Source organism: Calidris pugnax, unplaced genomic scaffold, assembly GCF_001431845.1.
Source record: "Calidris pugnax isolate Ruff unplaced genomic scaffold, ASM143184v1 scaffold252, whole genome shotgun sequence".
NCBI lineage: Eukaryota > Metazoa > Chordata > Aves > Charadriiformes > Scolopacidae > Calidris > Calidris pugnax.
In genome coordinates, this window is record NW_015091118.1 from 400,032 (window position 1) to 413,252 (window position 13,221).

At 41.0% G+C, this 13,221-nt stretch overlaps 1 protein-coding gene across 17 annotated transcripts in view; it reads left to right on the forward strand.

Annotated features, from left to right (window-relative positions):
* DLG2 (discs, large homolog 2 (Drosophila)) overlaps positions 1 to 13,221 on the forward strand; it is a 1,063,278-nt gene that overhangs the window by 329,709 nt on the left and 720,348 nt on the right. The gene's annotated exons all lie outside the window — the stretch shown is intronic.

The following is a 13,221-nucleotide window of genomic DNA, read 5'->3' on the forward strand; positions in this document are numbered from 1 at the left end:
TTATTGATTGCCTTTAAGGGATGCTTTTCATGGAACAATTAACCTGGACTTAAGGTGTAAATCCTTTTTTAGACATTTTTAAGCCTGAGTTAGCTGGAAAGCACATATTTGTTGTAAGCATGCCGGCTGGAGTACAAAAGTAGTCTCCAGTCTGTGCTCATCTGCTGATGCTGCTGATGCACGTCCTCCTGTGACTGATGTGCTTCAGTAGACATGTCTTCCCCCCTGGTACAAAAGACCTTCTTGAACAGATATGGGCCAGTAAAATGGTGTGGCTTTGCTGTGGAAATGCTACTTTTGGACTAATTGAGCGGTCAAGGTACACATCGTATGTAACCTGCAAAACACTTTGCACATGAGACTGGATTGTTGACCCTTAAAAAGACTTGGCAAGTGCCAAGATGCATCTCTTTTATTCTGCTCTGTAAGGAGAGGCAAAACGTCTACATGAAGGGGAATAATTAGGCTTGGAGCCTCTCTCTGCAAGTTCTGTGCCAAGAGGGGGACCAGGTCCCAGGCACCCAGGCAGCTGGCCCCCAGTCTCTGCACTGTATGCTCTGTTGCTGTCTTCCAAACTGTGATAGGAATGATGCAGAAGGGCCACCCTGGAATGGCTTGGGCATGGAGAAATTATTAACATCGCCACCAGGCTACAGTGCCAACACTGCTCACATTGCTCTGAGTGGCCCAATGAACTCAGAGCTGCTGTTGGGAGGGTAGGAGGCAGATAAAGAGGGAGTTTCTATCCTTTTCCCCTCTCTCTCCTTATGGCCTTTGCTGGACCTGGCAGACTAGAATTACAAGAGGCTGCATCAGTGTTTCGCTGGACACAGCATTTTACATTGCATCTTGTTTCTGGACAAAGCATTTAGATAGTTGCTATGTAGTCACTCCTGGTTAAACCTCACAAAACATTAACCTTATTAATATTTAATAGTTAGATGCAAATTATAGCCAGCCAATTAGTTTTCTCTGCAGCTTCAGCAGTTTCCCAAGAGACTGATGTTTGAGTACCTTAATTTGTCTTTCTGACGAAGGTGAAAGTGTTAAAAGGAGCTTTAATTTGTTGTTTAGTTGTCTTTTCAGGTTTTTTAGGAGTCACTTGAAAAATGATCAGATGAAATGTGTTTACTTTCCTTTTATTTCCTGCAAAAAGTCATTGAAATGTTGATACTGAAGCAAAGATAGAGCTTGCTAGTATAAGTAGGTGGCCTCACTTTATTGGCATACTATAAACACACACACAACTGTAACTTTGAATTAGCTGCAGTCTGTATTAATACTTTGGCTTATTGTATGTAATTGCCTCCTACCTATACAGATCTAGAAGTCTTCCCCCCTACATCAGAGCTGAACTCCTCTATGAGCAAGTACATCAATAACTAATGTAACTTTTTGCTTTAGCTCAAAAGTCAGGATTTGCTCATTTGATGTTCAAGATTGTGATGCTCATTTTCTTCCTCATCAGCTTTGGAGCAGAGCTAAAGCATGGTGGCATAGGACAATGTGTGAAGTGTAGGACAAAACATGATAGAATAGAAAAAAGTGATACAAAGCTAAAAATTTACAGATTTGATCCTGAAATTGGATAGATGAGGTAAAAATCCAACAACCCAAGGAAGACATCTGCTTCAAAGTACTTCTTCCTCTAGTGCAAAAAGGTATTTGACACACCACACTTAAAAGTCTCAGTTTGCTGGTGGTTTCTCAAATATCTGACACGGTGGGAAAATTGGCACCACTTTTTTTCCAATATTTCATTGCTGTTAACACCACAGAGCTGGCCATAGCCTGGATGTAATGTGGTTAAAACGCTGCTGAGTACTGCTGAGAGCAGGGAAAGACTCCACTTATCTGTTCCAGCCACACGTGTTGAGCTTACAGCTCGTATAGTCATTACCAAGCTCAAGCAGTGCTTTGAGGACTTGACATTAAAACTCTGCACCAGCACTTTCCACCTTTCTAATGAGCCTCATCCTCATTCGGGTACCTCTCTGTTCTTACCTTCATTTTCTTGTCACCTGAACTTTACTTGGCCTCCCCTGAGCACCTATTGCCTGATTACAGAACTGACACATACCCTCCTCCATTTGTTTTTAAGGACTGTAAATGTATTGGTTAAGCAAATGGTGCTTTTATGTATTGGGCTGTTTGTATTTTAACCATTCCAAAACCACAAGTAAAGCCCTGCCGGGTAAGGTGCAGAGATTTCTCTGCAGACTCAAAATATATTGTCCTCATGTGTCACTTATAACTGCTCAAAAAGTTGCAGTAAATCTCACTGTGGACAGGTTACGTGAACTCTCTTCTGAATAAAGGCAGAACAGCTCCTCTGTACTGCCAGTCTATGCAGTACAGGGGAAAGAACCATCACTGATGTACTTTTCATAGAAGTAAGTAAATTAATGTCAGGACTGGGATAAAAATAATCCATTTTTAGTTGCTAAGCCATTTTGTAGAAGTTTTTGGTATTTCAAGTCATTATCAAGTTGGTAGTTTATGCCCTGTTATCACCTATAATTTTGCCCTTGTCTTTAAGGCATGAAGTTACTTTTTAGGGTTATACTTGGACTTGCTCAAAATATTGTCAGTCCTGGTTCAAATTCAACCTGACATCCCAAATGCAATGAGGTTAGTGGTTTCATCATAGCCTCAAGTGCACAGTAGTATGCTGAATAATCCCGCACATATAATTCTGCTAAATTTGGACTGTAAGGGGGCCCTAGCACTGAGTTACTATGGAAACAGAATTCTTCTTTTCTTTCGAAAGAAATTCCCCCTAGGTTTAGTAGTGTGAAAAAAAAATCCCAGTATTAGAGCTCCGTTTCCTTCCATTATCTTTTTTGTGCCCACACTTTCTTAATAAGAGTATAAAGATGACTTCTTTGAATTGTCCACTTAATATTCAATTTGATCACTGAGTTTTTATGTTATTTTATCTGAGGGAAAAAGCGGTGCTCTTCCCCCAGAGCTGTTGGATAGCTGTATGGATGAGTGCTGATGATTTATCGAGGGCTGTGCACAGTCACAGAGCTGAGCAGAACACAGACCGCGTTTGCTCTTCACTAGATTATATAGACACAGGAGGAATCTCTTTCTAGCAGCCTGTCACAAAAAGTCTGAAATCCTGGCTCTGCTCATGACATTTGCCATTTCACCCAGGTCTCAGGCTGGAAGATTTTATGACAGAACCCAGATAAAAGATTTACAAGATGAGAAAGTGGAGTGCATAAATATCATGTCTTATACAAATCGGACAGAGACTTGGATGGGGCAGTAGTTTGTCCTGAGAAATAAGCACTTTTTGAGAGGCAGGTTTAGGAGGGACTGTGGGAAGGTTGCATAGCAAGAGAGCTAAGCTAAGCATGAATGACAGGTGCCATGGTACAGAAAGGTAGAAGGAAGCAAAGCAAACTGTGTGTAGAGGAAGAAACTGTGAAAGAGCACATAGCGTGAGGGAGCAGTTGAGAGGACTTGAAAAGAGAGGGGAATTAGCAGTCTCTTGAAGGAGAAGCTTTGAAGCTTGATTTAATGTGAGAAATAGCAGTGCAGGGAAGTGTAATTATGTTTGTAAATGCACAGCTCGCCAATGATAGACTGAGCAGTTGAGGAGCACTCTTCACTCTTGTGCCTGGTAATAACAATCATGTCTAAAAGGGGAAAAAAAAAATAAAAGGGGGAAAAAAAGTGAGATTCTCCAATTTAATCACAGATTAAACTGGCCAGTCATTTTTAAACTGTTACTAGGTTAACTATAACTCTATATTCAAGTATAAATCCACTAATTTTTTTCACACTCTTTCAAGTTTATCTCCCCTCCTGTAAAGATCACTGAAGGTGTATATTTTTTTAAAAACTGCTTTGTTTAAGTAGTGAAAAAATGCTGATGAGAAGTATTAAAACTCTCTTCCTGTAGTGCAACTAGTCTTCAACAACAATTCGTTGCCCATGTCTTGAAAAGCCAGTTTTGTAAGGTCATATGAAGAAAAAGGAAATGCGAAGAAAAAGGAAATGAAAACTTGACCATAGGAAGTTCCACCTAAACATGAGGAGGAACTTCTTTACTTTGAGGGTGGCAGAGCCCTGGAAGAGGCTGCCCAGAGAGGTGGTGGAGTCTCTTTCTCTGGAGACATTCAAAACTTGCCTGGACACATTCCTGTGCAACCTTCTTTAGGTGGACCTGCTCTGGCAGGGGGTTGGACTAGATGATCTCCAGAGGTCCCTTCCAACCCCTTGTGATTCTGTGAACTAATTATAGATATTTACTCCATGAACAATTTCCATTCATTCCAGTAAATACAAGGCAAATTTAGCATTCCTTTATAATAATTACATAAGAAGTGATATGTGGCATAGAGCAACAGTGAATCCTTGGAAGAACATCAGCACACATCCTTTTTAATGTGGACAGCATAGACAGTCCTTCATTTGTATGTAATATGGGACTGTAGGGCCTGAGGCCAGGTTCTGTGTGCTGCTGAGGGGATTTGCAATGCCCAAAGGTGTCTGGAGAACACCTGTCCTTGCAGAGTTCCTGAGGAACAGATAGCTGGTAGAACTAGCTGTACCTCCAGCCATGGAAGTTGCCTTGTGAGTAGACACCTGGTTGCAGCAGGTGTGTTACGAGGCATGAGACAAGCACTGACTGTTAGAGCAAGGTCCTCTTCTCTTGCTCCTCCTCTAGCATACTGTAAAATACCAACAGTGAGTACCACAGTAAGCCCTCCTAACTGCCCCAGAACTTGCTACAAAGTTGAATCAATAAAGTAGAGATATTTGGAGAGATTTTCGAAGGTGCAACTGGTACGTAGGTTGTTGATTTCTCATTTACTAATGCTAGTGAAGGACACCTTGTTGTTTGTGCTGTTGGTTTTATAACAGCAACAAGGTCTAGGAGGTTGCAGTCTTTCTTACTCCACTTTGAAAATAGTTTCAAAAAATATTTGGAGAGAATAAATCTACAAAGTGACATGTAGGCAGTTACTGTTCCTTGGCAGTCTCTCCATCACTCCTCTTCTCTTACTGATCAAAAGCAGAGAATTCTGCATTAGGAAGGTTGTACAGTAACCCTGGAGAAAATGATAGATTTAAGAAATTTCATTATTGTAAAAAATGAACGTGGTTGTGCTTAAATGATACACTGCAGATAACAGACAGTCCTTGTCTACAGCAGCTCTTGTTTCATTTTGGAAAAAGAGCAGAAGGTTTCCATGCTGCCAATTTATCAGACAATTGCAAGGGAATGCAAGCTTTAATAAACTGATTATACCTCTTTTGAATTTACCTTTCTGGACATAGTGGCTGAATCCTCCTAATCAAGGTTTTACTAACCAGAAGCTGTAAAAAAGCATTGCAGTCATAGACTTGTGGGTGGGTTTTTTTTAGAATGACACTACTATGGCTCTTTGAAATATCATGTATACTAAATTAACTTTTGAAATTAATTTCAGGGATATTAACTTCCAATAAGTGCATAATTTAATTTTGATTCAAAAGAGTATTGATGTCACCAGGAAGTACTGAACAGAAGGTTTATAGCACAGTTCTTTTGGGCTACATAAAGCTTATCAAAGCAGTTAGAGGGAATCAGTTGCGCGTTCGTACATTTCAACACTTAGTAATTTGCAAAGCTTCCAGTGACACTGTTGCACTAGTAGTAATCCAAGTACTTTGTCCCCTATGACTCCTTTCAAGTACATTTTTAGGAAATCTTTGGTCTGCTGAAAAATCAGGGCTCAGCCCCAGAAGTTTTGTGGGACAGAAAACCTTACCAAAGGGTATAGATACACCATCAGCAAGAGCATTGCATGAAATAAGGAATATTGCCAGGCAGAAATCATGCAGCAGTAGGCTAAGATCTTCATTCAGAATCCATTTCTACGCTTCCTACTGAACATTTTCTAGTAGGTGTAAGAACAGCATTTTCAGCAGTATACACTTCCTTGTGTGGTCAGTTGCTGAGCTGGGCAGATATGCAAAAGTGACTGTCCCTATGAAAATGGTGTAATTCACAGCACGTAGAGCAGTGACCACTAGAACAACTAGTCAGGCTCCATGGAGATCTGTAGGAACATTTCTGATGTTCTCGCAGCCAGATAGTGAGTAATTTGCTCGTGGCCACAGAAGGTATGTGGCAAAGATGAAAAAGAACCCAATGCCTCAGGATTATTTGGATTAATTCCTGAACCCTGTCCAGCACCTCCACCACATAAGCATTCTTCTTGTTTCCACTAAGTAAGATTTACACGTTTTCTGTTTATTTGGCAGCATTTCTCAGTACTTTTAAAATATCAAGCTTTGGACTAGACATCTTGAAATCAAGTGTAATGTGCTTAAAATAGTGAAGTGATTGGTAATATGCCACAGTATGGGCCTAACTCCCCACTGCATTGTGCCAGCTGTGCAAGCACATCTGGAAGGACTGGAAAGGTCGACCTTCCATAGAAACTGGCCACCAGGAGGTGTCAGAGTTCAGAAAAAAGTTCAAACTCTTTCTCTAAAATGTCCTGACCTGTTGATGCTTTGTTCTTTAGTTAAATCAGTTCCATACTGAATGGGCTTAAAAAGGGAAACACACCTGTAGACTGTTCCTGAATTTCTCAGCTCTCATTCTCCCCTTGTTCTTCTCTTGTGATGCTTAAACCAAGTTGTCATTCAATGCTTTATGCTCATATTGCCATAGCACCCAGGGAGCCTGACACATGAATCAGAAGAGCACAATACAAGCACAGATCAGAAGGCTGTCTCTGCTCCAAACACCTTACAATTGAGGTGAAAAGCCTGGGAAAACAAAGAGAGACAAGCAGGTATATGGGGAATAAAATGAAACAAGGAGCTGATGTTGGCTTGGCAGTAAAACCAGCATACAAGCAGGCAAGCCTAGTTTTTTTTTTTTTAATAGATAGTGGGAGAAGCAAATTTTTTTAGAGAGTTTAACTGAGAAAAGTGAGTTAGTCTGCAGCTTCAAGGAAACTTTCTCCTGAGCATTAGATGCAGCGTGAGGCGCTAAAGGGTTACCTAAATGTTTGGCATTGGCCACTCAGAAGGAGAATCTCCCTCTGTCACTGAATAGGAGATAATGACCAAGGACAGCATGCAGAGAGCTTTGACAGCGAAGACAAGCCTCTATTAGATGCAGCAGGGAAGTGAAAGCCCATGCTGAGAGCATGGAGAGAAGGATGATATGGTCAAATTGATGAGCTGGAAAAATGATCTTATGACAGCATCTAGAATGGATCTGAACAGGCCAAGTTAGGATCTGTCATGGCCAAAGAGAAGAAAGCATTTAAAGAGGTGATGAGTTTGGAAAAATGATTATCAGTATTGATAGCTAGCACAGAGTTCAGCTTTGAGACAGTGCACAGGGGGAGTTTAACAAGACAAGGGCAGGGAAGGAAAAGAGATTTAAGAGGTAATGCATACCTCCTAAGTCACTCAAAAATTCAGTAGCGTATTCAAGAGCAGGATTCAGGACTGCTGGATTCCAGCACAGCTTGCTGGATCATCCATTGCTCAGGAAACAGCTTATTTTTGTAGCTCTGTGAACTTGGTGTGAACTTTGCATGTTTTTACAATACCATAATTTGCAGAGCTCCAGACTGAGAGCAGATGAGTCACATTGTTTAGGCAGAGAAGGATGTGCTACAGAGCCACTTCTGTAGCACAGCAAATCTCCTTTCCCTGAGGACGAAATCCTCTCTCCTCCCACAAAGCAACTAGCATGTTTCAGAACTCCACATCAACTGGCAAATACATCGCTTATTTTGGCATTTAATTTCAGCATGACTGCTTAAAGATAATACAAAGCATTAAAGCTGTCAATATTTTTGAGTGACAAAGACAGAACAGAAACTGTTACTCTCTTTTTCCCTTTCAAGTGACAAACATAATTTGTATTATGTGTTGAGTATAACTTACTGCACTGCAATGAGAAACCTTTCCAGTTTGCTGTAGCCATATGCCCGTGCAGACTCTGGCTCTGTCTCTCAACGTGTTAGTGCAGCACCAGGCACCAGGAGGCCCTAATCCTCAGAAGAGATTCTTCTACGCTCATTATTTTGAGTGATATTTTGAAAAGTAATAGGAGAGGATGACACATTTAAGAGCCCCTTTAAGCTGCAGTGCAGCTCAGCGATTCGAGCTGGTGCATTCCTTTCATCTGTTCCTGTTGCTCCTCTACATCATTCTCCTTTTAAAGAGAAGCAGGAGTTTTCCGAGGAGTTCAGCTTTGAAAAGTGAGTTTGTCTTTGCATGAGCAGAGGGAGGTCAGGCTCAAGAGCAGAGCTGGGGGTTCTGTGTGCGATTTCACTCCATCCTTTATGTCTGGTCAGCTTTTACCCTCCCCATCACACACTGCCCACATCTTCCCACTGACACGCGCAGTTTGAAGTACCAACCAGAACAGATCTATCATCATCAGAAACCCAGTCACCGTGCTCAGCATCTTTACAAAGGATCTGGTGCTTCTGTAAAGCACCAGAAACAGCTTCAGTGCTGGAAATTCAAGTTCAGAAGAGGAAAAATGAACTAGCATTTCCCTTTTGGGGTACAGGAAATTGTAGTTAGAGAGATAATATTTTAAGCAAGGACAAAGGCCAAGGAGGAACACTAAATGATGGACTCTAGTAAAATCCATCTCTGATATCTCTAAAGGGCAACTGTTAGCTGTCTCCCTGCCTCTGTTTGTACCATTCCAACTATTTTTTTCCAACATGAAGCTGATCAGGAAGGGACTAAGCCTAAGCCTTGGAAGTAGCCAGTTTGTGCCACTTGGCTTTCCGGATCAGTGCCTGCTTTCCTTTAATTTATTGGTGTGGACATAAACACAATATCCGTATCATTCTTTAGATAACTTCATCCTGTTATCTGTTTTATTTCTTGCTGCCAGTCCTCCAGGTGAAAGGTTCATTCTGCTGTTACAGTTGGAAATCTAATTTTCAGACTGAATGATTCATAGATTGTGTTCTGCCTTTTTTTTTCAGCTTTTAGTTTCTCTGCAACTTTCCAGTTTGAAACTCTCTTGTTTGAAAAGAGATGAAACCCATTGTATTCTATCTTTTTAATGATATCTTGTGAGTAACATTAGTATTGCCCTTTTTTCTAGAACTACTTGCTCAGTGTTTTGTACAACTATGATTACCTCCTCACAAGACGTCATGTTGGAGGTTCACAGTCAGTCTATAATTGACTAATACTCCATTTCCCCTCCTTCCTCATTTTAATCAATCATCCAGTGACTTACAGAAGCCACTTTTTATTAGTCCCTAGAGTCTTGTTTTCCTTTCAAAGAGACTTTTTTTTTTTTAATTTGTATTTTTATCATAAAAATTCAATCAGAAGTCTGATTCACGTTTTAAAGTATGTTAGTGTTGAAAGCAGTATATAGATCAAGCAGAATTGCTGAAACAGCAATCTTATCTGTGGAGGGAAAGAAAAAGCCTGGGAGGATCCCTGATTTGTAAAAAAATAAAGGGAAAAAATCAGACAAATGAATAACTGTAGAAAAAACAGACAAACCCAGTTGATTCCCTTGTTAGCTTATACTTGTCTGAGCTACTATTAAGAAAGGAGGAACAGATTGCTAAAACACTGGAATAAAATAATTTAAAATTCTTTTAGAAATCTGATATGAATGCCCAACAGCACTTCGCCTTTTCAGGTGCAGCCCATAGATTGACTATCAGCGTGTTCTTCAGATGGCTGAAGTCACTTCTCAGAAGACGTCACTTGCGTTACAACGATCTCTCACTGTTTCCTATTGCTGTATTAGGTTATCTACCATATCCTTCTGCCAGCAAAAGATTGCTGAGGGTTTATGTATCTTTGCATTTTTTGCGTGACATATCCCAGGGGCATAAGGAGCATAAGGTAACTTTGGGGCAGGCTGAATGTTATTAATTCCCATGGGCAGGTCTTGGAGGATTAAGTGCTGAATAGATCCAGAAAGGCAGAAGCTCAGTGGAGTAACGGAGCAGGAAAAGCAGTTCTCTCAGTGGAGGGGGGCATTTATGAGCACAAATACATTAGGAAGAACATGAAGTTAACAAAAAGGCTATTTGCAATGATAGCTGTCTCTGTTCATCCAAATTTATCAAGAGTGATTTTTTTTTTTCAGAGATTTGTGAAAAGCAAGGGAATGCACAATAAATATCAGCTTAGCAGCAAACGGTAGGAAGCAACATATTGGACCAGGAAAAAGCAAGGAGCTGTATGGGTGAGCAATTGGCTGACTGGTTGGGCTGAAGGAGTTACAGTAAAAGGGGTTGCATCAGGCTGGTGGCCAGTCACCTGTTGGGTTCCCCAGAGCTTAATTTTAGGGCCAGTGATCTTCAGTGTTTTTATAAAGGATCTGGAGGCAGGAACTGAATCTATTCAGTAAATTTGCTGATGATACTAAATTAAGAGGAGCTGTGGACTCCCTCGAGGCTAGAGAGGTCTTGCAGAGAGATCTGGATAGACTAGGGAGCTGGGCAACCACCAACCTTATGAAAATTAACAAGAGCAAGTTCTGGATTCTCCAACTGGTACGGGCTAGTCCTGGTTATACAAATAAACTGGGGGACAAGAGGCTGGAGAACAGCCCCGCAGAAAGAGATCTGGGGGTTTGGGTTGATGGCAATTTGAGTACGAGTCAACAGGGTGCCCTGACAGCCAAAAGGGCCAGCCATGTCCTGGGGTGTGCTGAGCACAGCACAGCTGGCTGGTCGACAGAGGTGGTTGTCCCATCCCACACTGCACTGGTGCAACCCCACCTCAAGTACTGTGCACCTCGATAAAGGACATCAAACAGTTTGATCGTGTCCTGGGGAGGGTGACCAAGATGATGAAAGGCCTCCAGGGCAAGACTTATGAGGAGTGGCTGAGGTCACTTGGTTTGTTCAGCTTGGAGAAGAGAAGGCCAAGGGGTGAACTCATGGCAGTCTACAACTTCCTCAAGGCAGGCAGCAGAGGTGGAGCTGCTGGTCTCCTCTTTCTGGTGACCAGCAATAGGACATGAGAACATGGAAAGAAATTCCATCAGAGGAGATTCAGATTAGGCATTAGGAATAAGTTCTTTACTGAAAGGGTGGTCAGTCACTGGAACAGGCTCCACAGGGAAGCAGTCAAAGCACCAAGGCTGCCAGAGTTCAAGGAGCATTTGGATGATGCTCTTAGTCATATATAATTTTAGGTAGTCTTGGAAAAGACAAGGAGTTGGACTCAATGATTCTTATGGGTCCCTTCCAACTTGAGATATTCTATGATTCTGTGATTCTACATGGGGAAAGAGAGTGAAAAAGCAAAATTACAGGTAACTAACCAGTTTTGTTTTCATCAGAAATATTGTAAGAATAGCTCAAGATCTCAACACTTGTGTGTGTTTGATGTTAATCATGCTGTTCACAAAAAAATATGTACTACGGTTCCTTCTCCATATCATCATGCTGCCATAAAAAACACACATCAAGAGAGAGGTAGCTGTGACCTTAGTTTATAACAGTAATTGCCATCACCTTGTTCATGTTCCTGAAGTACCTGTTTATTTTGTCCAGTTCTTGGTACCATAGACACATTAAAGGACAGAGAAGATGACCAGGAGTCCAATGCTCAGGACAAGAGTGCTGGGTTTAGTGAATGCTAGCTGCTTTTGACTTGACCTTGAACAAGTTACTTGGCTTCTTGGTACTTGGCCCCCCACCTGCAAAACAGAAACATCAGTAGATCCGAACCTTCCACAACATCATGAGGATCAATATATTCACACAATACAGTAGTGAGAATGAAATAGTTATGTTACACAGGTGTGGTCCCAGTGGCAGCTTGGATTTGCTGTTACTGCTGCACACCCAATAGAAATCTGCCAGATTCTTCATTGTTTTCTTCATAATTAACCATTTGATAGTCATCAGATCCAGTTGTAGACCTTTTGTTGCTGAGTTAAAGCAATTCACCAGCTTTGAGCTTGTGGAATTCACTGTGAATTTCTATTTCCTGGTTTGGTCTTCAAAACTGACAGTTGAGGGAGAACACTACTTCTTTTCTTTGTCTTTAAACTGTGAAAGTCTAGATGAAAATTACTAAACCAGAGGAAAATTAGGATCCCCCAAAGGCAGACTCTGTTTCATTCTACAGCTACATTAATATTATATTTCAACACTGGTATAAAATGCAGTATAATATATTACCATATATTTATTTACCAGTAGAACTAAAATGTAAAATAGTTATTTGCTGTTAATAATTTTACCACTTTGAGACAAAGGTGGTTGGTGTAATAGAAGTCGAAGAATAAATGCCAGATTGGCTGTAAACTAATATTTATTACAGTTCACTGACTACTACAGGTTATTTTGAGTTTTCAGTGTTTCTCAAACTCAGTTGTTTCTTTAAATGAGAAAAAGCATTTAACCAAGGATATTCAATGAATTCTCTGCATGATAAGATCAGGACACATCAATATTTGAATTTTGAACATGCTAGTGTGTGTTATAATTTGGTTTCATAAGCTAGATCTTATCTATTAAAATAAACACATTAATAAAATGTGGCAAGAAGGATATGAATATATGAATATAAAGCCATGATAGACATTTTTCTATTGCAAGCTGTTTATTTCTGGAGATCAAGTCTTCAGGAAGATTAAACAATGCTGAAGAGATGATTAAGCCAAAAGACTAATAGGCACAGGCTTAAGAAGATGCTGATACGATAGGAGAATATTAGCAACGCTCCAAACTAGCACACAGAGCCAGATTGTCCTTGTGTGGGTGTGAAGAATACACGGCAGCAATATTGTAGGGAGCCTGTCCTTCTCTTGGTACTCATGTCCAGCTCTGAAGCATGTACTCCATGAGGGTAGAGCAAGGTGACCTCGTTGCATCTTGGTATGGGAAGAGGAAGAAGGGAGCTTGTGGTTTACCAGGTTATTGCCCTTCTCAGGGCTCTGTCTTGGCTTCTGCAAGGCCATGCAGCCAACCATGTATGCCATTGATGGAATCCCTCCATCTGGTCCCTGGGAAACAGCAGCTACGGGGAGTGGAGACCATGCCAAAGGGTTCTGCAGAGCCTGTTCTTGTGTTGTATGTAAACTCAGTCTTTGGACAAAAGGAGTGTTACTCACCAGGTGTGGCACTGATAATATTTTGCCTTTTGTGGTCTGTTCTCCCTCAGAAGCACAATATTTTGATTTTTTATTTGTGAAGATTTACAACAGTGTGTCTTTGTGCCTATCTGCCAGTGCAC